Below are 6,000 nucleotides of genomic sequence, written 5' to 3' on the forward strand. Positions count from 1 at the left end.
CTGTGCCATCTTGACTCTGCCCCATGCTGATTTCTAACAAGAAATTGACAATAGGGGGAGGAACCTGTGAGCATCATCAGTACGTACTGGGAAAAGGAAAATCTTAACATTATCTCCTTTGAGTAATTAGAATGCATACTTATAGAAGGTAAGATAATGTTACTGAGTGTATTTGAAACAACTAATAACTTAATAAAACATTGTAATTTAAAAGACTTAATCACCAGATAAGGTGGCACAACTAGGTGGTGTAGTGGATAAGAGTGACAAACCTTCAGACACTTATTAGCTATGTGACTCTGGGTAAATCACTTAGTCCTGTTTGCCTCAGTTTCCTCATTTGTTAAATGAACTGAAAAAGGAAATGGAAACCATTCAGGTATCTTTGCCAAGAAAACCCCAAATGGGGTCACAGAGAGAGTCAGACATGAGTGAACAACAAATATCTCCAGAGAGGCAATGTGGTATAGTTGAGAGAGAGAGCCAGCCTCAAAACCCAAAGGACTGTAGTTTAAGTACTACCTCTTGCTTGTGTTAAGTCACTTAATATCTGAATTTCACAGGCAATGCTAAGATTGTAAGTTGTAGACATGGTGCCACCATGCTGACCTGACCTAAAGGGAATTTGTTTTCTCACTTGGAAGCTCCATATACTAGTGGGATCATCAGTCCTGTCACTCTCCCTGTCCTGTGACCAGCAGAGTAAATCAGCATTGTGTGTCTAGAGCCTAGGCAGAACCAAAGAAAGGCATATATAGCCTTTATCATCAGAACTTCCAATTTGTGGACATAGGATAAACACACATGAAGGAACAATGAAGAACCTAGGTTAGTGTTGAATTGTTTGGTCTTACGTCTTGAATTAAATGTGATTTTTTTTTAACTGCAAAGAAGGGAATAGGTACACAATATTCAGGAGGTCTGGCAGCAAGCAAACCTTTTGACTCTATGGGGGACATCTCTGAAGTCAGTTAAGCATTGGAGCTGTGGACTACTTAGAGGTCTTTAATGTAAAATTAAAATGATCATTGCAAGCACAGCTACTCTAGAACCTGTTCTGGGTGTCAGGTAATGCTCCTCAGCAGTCATAAGTGTACCTAAGAGGAACCAGCTTGTTTGTATCTCTTAGCCAGATATACTCTTAAGCTTGATTTTGACTTCTCACTTTGACATATTTCTAAAAACTTACTTATGGGATGGAAGGAAAAGAATTTGTGATAAAGTTTTCCATTGGTCCCTAGCAATAGTTGTACAGCATGACCCATGCTTCTTCTAAGAGCTATAGGCTGTTTTGAATTGCCAAAGCATTGAGATTTCTGACATATAAGGAGGCAGCATGGTACTGTGGGAAGAGTTCTAGAATCGTAGGCTGTGGGTTCAAATCCCAACTGCTTTTGGCAATCTTTGTGACTTTTGCCTCAGTCACATAACTTTTATGGATGTGTTTATTTGTAAAAATGGAGGGATAGGACTAGATAACCTTGGAGGTCCTTTGCAGTTTAGAACTATGATCTGAAATGACCCTACTCTGGTATTCTTATTGTATTTGAGTTCCTTGGGGGGAAAAACCTTGTTTAAAATCTGATTAATTGATTGAAGTCTCCTTTGTTTTTTAATATTTTTTTTTGGTTACAATTTTGAGTCCTAAGCTGTCTCCCTACCTCCTTTCCAGTCCTACACTAGAGAAGGTCAACATTTGATAGATGTGTATAGGTATATGTGTGTATATATGTGTGTGTATTTATATGTGTGCATGTATACATATATGTATGTATGTGTATACATGTGTATGCACACATAAATACATATACACATAGATGAAACCATACAGTACATATTTCCATTCCTTTCCTGGAGGTAAGTAGCATCTCTCTTCTTAAGTCTTTTGTAGTTGATTTGAATATTCATCATATTACTCAAAATATCTTAGTTATTCACAGTTATACTTGAACAATATTCCTTTTACTGTATACAACATTCTCTTGGTTCTTCTCATTTTACTTTTTATTTCATGCCAGTCTTTCCATGTTTTCCTAAAAATCAAACTGCTTATCCTTTCTTTTAGTGCAGTAGTATTCCATCGCAATTATATGCCACAACTTGTTCAGCCATTCACCAATTGATAGGCATCTCCTCAGTTTCCAGTTCCTTTGCCACCACAAAGAGAAGTACTACAAATATTTTAGAACATATAGGTTCCTTCTTGGGAAACAAACCCAATTGTGGTATTGCTGGGTCAAAGGGAATATACAGATTTTATAACTCTTTGGGTATCATTCCAGAATGCTCTCCAAAATTTCTAAAAGAGTTCACAGTTCCACCAACAGTGTATTAGTGTCCCAATTTTTCCACAGCTTCTCCAATGTTTGTTATTTCCCCCTTCTATCATTTTAGCCAATCTGATAGGGGTGAGGTGGTTCCTCAAAAAATTTTTTTTAATTTGTATTTTTTTAATCAATAATGATTTAAAGATTTTTTTTACATGACTACAGATAGCTTTGATGATTTTCTTCCAAAACTGCCTGTTTATATCATTTGGCCACTTATCAATTGGAATGACTCATTCTTATAAATTAAGTTCTCTATATATTTGAGTTAAGTTCTCTATATATTTGAGATATGAGACCTTTATCTGAGAAACTATCCATAAAATTACCCCCAATTTTCTGTTTTCCTTCTATCTAGGGTACATTGGTTTTATTTGTACAGAACACTTTTAATTTAACATAATCAAAATTCTTCAAACATAACATGTTCCATGTTCTTCTAATTTACTTATATCTCCCTTTATGTCTGGGTCATGCATCCATTTTGACTTTATCTTAGTAAGTGGAATAAGATAGTGGTCAACCTAGTTTCTTCCAGACGGCTTTCCAGTTTTCTTGACAATTTTTTACCAAATAAATAATTCTTAACCCCAAAGCTTTAATCTTTACATTTATTTACATTTATTAAACACAATGTTACTATAATCATTTAGTACTACATGTTGTATGCCTGTTATTCCACTGATTCACCATTCTATTTCTTAGTATCAGTTTTGAAAATTACTGCCTTATAATGCAGTTTAAGATTTGATATTACTAGACTTCCTTCCTTTATATATTTTTTCCTTAATTCTTTTGATATTTTTAACCATTTCCAAATTAATTTTATTATTTTTTTCTAGCTCAACAAAATAAATTTTTGGTAATTTTGGTATTTTGGGATGGCACTGAATAAATAGATTGTTTAGATATGATTGTCATTTTTATTTTATTGACTTTGCCTACCTGTGAACAATTAATATTTCTCCAAATACTTAAATCTGACTTTATTTGTATTAAAAAGTATTCTATAATTATGTTCATATAATTCCTGGGTTTGTCTTGGCAGGTATACTCCCAGATATTTTATATTGTCTATTATTATTTTATTTTTTCCAATTTATTTATTTTTAGTTTTCAACATTAATTTCCACAACATTTTGAGTTACAAATTTTTCTCCCCATCATTCTACTTCCCCCACCCCAAAATAGTGAGCCTACTGAATACCCCTTCCCCAATCTATTCTCTTTTTTTTTGGAGGACAATTGGGGTTAAGTGACTTGCCCAAGGTCACTCGGCTAGTTTTTGTGTTATGTCTAAGGCCAGATTTGAACTCAGGTCCTCCTGATTCCAGGGCTGGGGCTCTATTCACTACATTATCTACCCACCCCTCTGTTCTCTCATATCTTTCCCCATCTCCCCCCTAACTTTCTATTACGGCAAGATGGATTGCTATAACCCAGTCCCTATATATCTTATTTCCCAGTTGCATGTAAAAAAACCATTTTTTTCAACATTTGTTTTTAAAACTTTGAGTTTTAGATATTTTTCTTTCTTCCCTCCTCACCCACCTCCACTGGGAAGATAAGCAACTCAAAATAGCTTGTGCATGTGTAGTTACACAAAACATTACCATAGTAGTTATATTGTGAAAGACTATCTATATTCCCCTCCATCCTCTCCCTCCCCCCACTTATTCTATTTTCTCCTTTGACCCTGCCCCTTTTTAAAAGTGTATGCTTCTAACTACCCTCCCCCCCAATCTGCCCTACCTTCTATCATTCCCCCCTCTTTCCCCCCCCCCCTATTTTACTGTAGGGTGAGATACCCAATCGAGTGTGTATGTTATTCCTTCCTTAAGCCAAATTCAGTGAGAGTAAGGTTGTCCCATTCCCTTTCACCTTCCCCTCCACTTTAAGTTTTTCTCTTGCCTCTTTTAGATGAGATAATTTACCCTCATCTATCTCTCCCTTTTTCCTTCTCTCCATAAATTCCTCTCTTACCTCTTTTATTTTTTAGATATCATCCCTTTATATTCAACTTATCCTGTGCTCTCTGTCTATTTATACATGTACATACATATGCCCACACTCACATATATATTTATATACACGTACACCCTCCTATATATACATAGATATGTATGTATACATATATATTCCCTTCAACTATCCTCATATTGAGAGAAAAGTCTTATGAGTTACAATTATAATTTTTTCCATGTAGAAATGTAAATAGTTCAACTTTAATAAGTTCCTTATGATTTCTTTTTCCTGTTTACTGTCTCATGCTTCTCTTGCTTCTTGTATTTGAAAGTCAAATTTTCTGTTTAGCTCTGTTTTTTCCATCAAGAATGCTTGAAAAAGGGGTGACTAGGTGGTGCAGTGAATAGAGCACTGGCCTTGGATCAGGAGGACCTGAGTTCAAATCCTACCTCAGACATTTAACAAAAAAGTAGCTGTGTGACCTTGGGCAAGTCGCTTAACCCCATTTGCCTTGCCTTCCCCCTCCAAAAAGCAAAAAAAAAAAAAAAGAATGCTTGAAAGAAGGGGTGGCTAGGCAACACAAAAAGGGGGGTGGCTAGGTAAAACAAAGCTAGCTGTATGACCTTGGGCAAGTCACTTCACCCCAATTGCCCTGCCTTTCCCCCTCCAAAAAAACAAAAACAAAAAGAGTGTTTGAAAATCCTATTTCATTGAATGACCATATTTTCCCCTGAAGCATTATATTCAGTTTTGCTGGGTAGGTGATTCTTGGTTCTAATCGTAGCTGCTTTGACCTCCAGAATATCATATTCCAAGCCCTTTGATCACTTAACGTAGAAGCTGCTAGGTCTTGTGTTATCCTGATTGTGTTTCCACAATACTCAAATTGTTTCTTCCTGACTGCTTGTAATATTTCCTCCTTGACTTGGTAACTCTGGAATTTGGCTGTAATATTCCTAGAGGTTTTCTTTTGGGGATTGTTTTCAAGAGGCAATGGGTGAATTCTTTTGCCCTCTGGTTCTAGATTATCAAGGCAATGTTCTTTGAGAATTTCTTGAAGGATGATTTCTAAGCTTTTTTAAAATTTTTGCTTTTTGGATGGCAGTTGGGGCTAAGTGACTTGCCCAAGGTCACATGGCTAGTTTTTTGTGTTGAGTGTTGTGAGGTCAGATTTGAACTCAGGTCCTCCTGACTTCAGGGCTGGTGTTCTATTCACTATGCCACCTAGCGGCCATTCTAGCCTCTTTTTGATTATGGCTCTCAGGTAGTCCAATAATTTTTGAATTATCTCTCCTGGATCTATTTTACAGGTCAATGGTTTTACCAGTGAGATATTTCACATTACCTTCTATGTTTTCATTTGTTTGGATCTTTTTTATAGTATCTTGATTTCTCATAAAGTCATTAGTTTCTATTTGCTCCAATCTAATTTTTTTTTTTTTGAGATAAGTGAGCACTTTTATTTTTTTATTTCATAAATAAACTGGCTGAAAGAGTTGTTTCCTGTGGGCTAATCAAAGAGACCAAATCCCGTATCTTCATCCGACTCCTCTGGTTCTTCCTTGGCTTCCACCTTGGCTGGAGCAGCAGCAGCTGGTGCAGCAGCAGCTGAAGCAGTGGCCACAGGGGCGGCCACTGCAAATGCTGATGGGTCAGCCAAGTGTATCAGCAATGCCATATTCACAATGCCTATAGAGATTACAAATAT

At 36.3% G+C, this 6,000-nt stretch overlaps 1 protein-coding gene across 1 annotated transcript in view; it reads left to right on the forward strand.

Moving 5' to 3' along the window:
* IQGAP2 (IQ motif containing GTPase activating protein 2) overlaps positions 1 to 6,000 on the forward strand; it is a 369,993-nt gene that overhangs the window by 54,798 nt on the left and 309,195 nt on the right. The window lies entirely within an intron of this gene.

Source organism: Petaurus breviceps, unplaced genomic scaffold (genome assembly GCF_028583685.1).
Source record: "Petaurus breviceps papuanus isolate PSGF00001 unplaced genomic scaffold, PetGlider_PUasm1.0 229, whole genome shotgun sequence".
NCBI classification, from domain to species: Eukaryota; Metazoa; Chordata; class Mammalia; order Diprotodontia; family Petauridae; genus Petaurus; species Petaurus breviceps.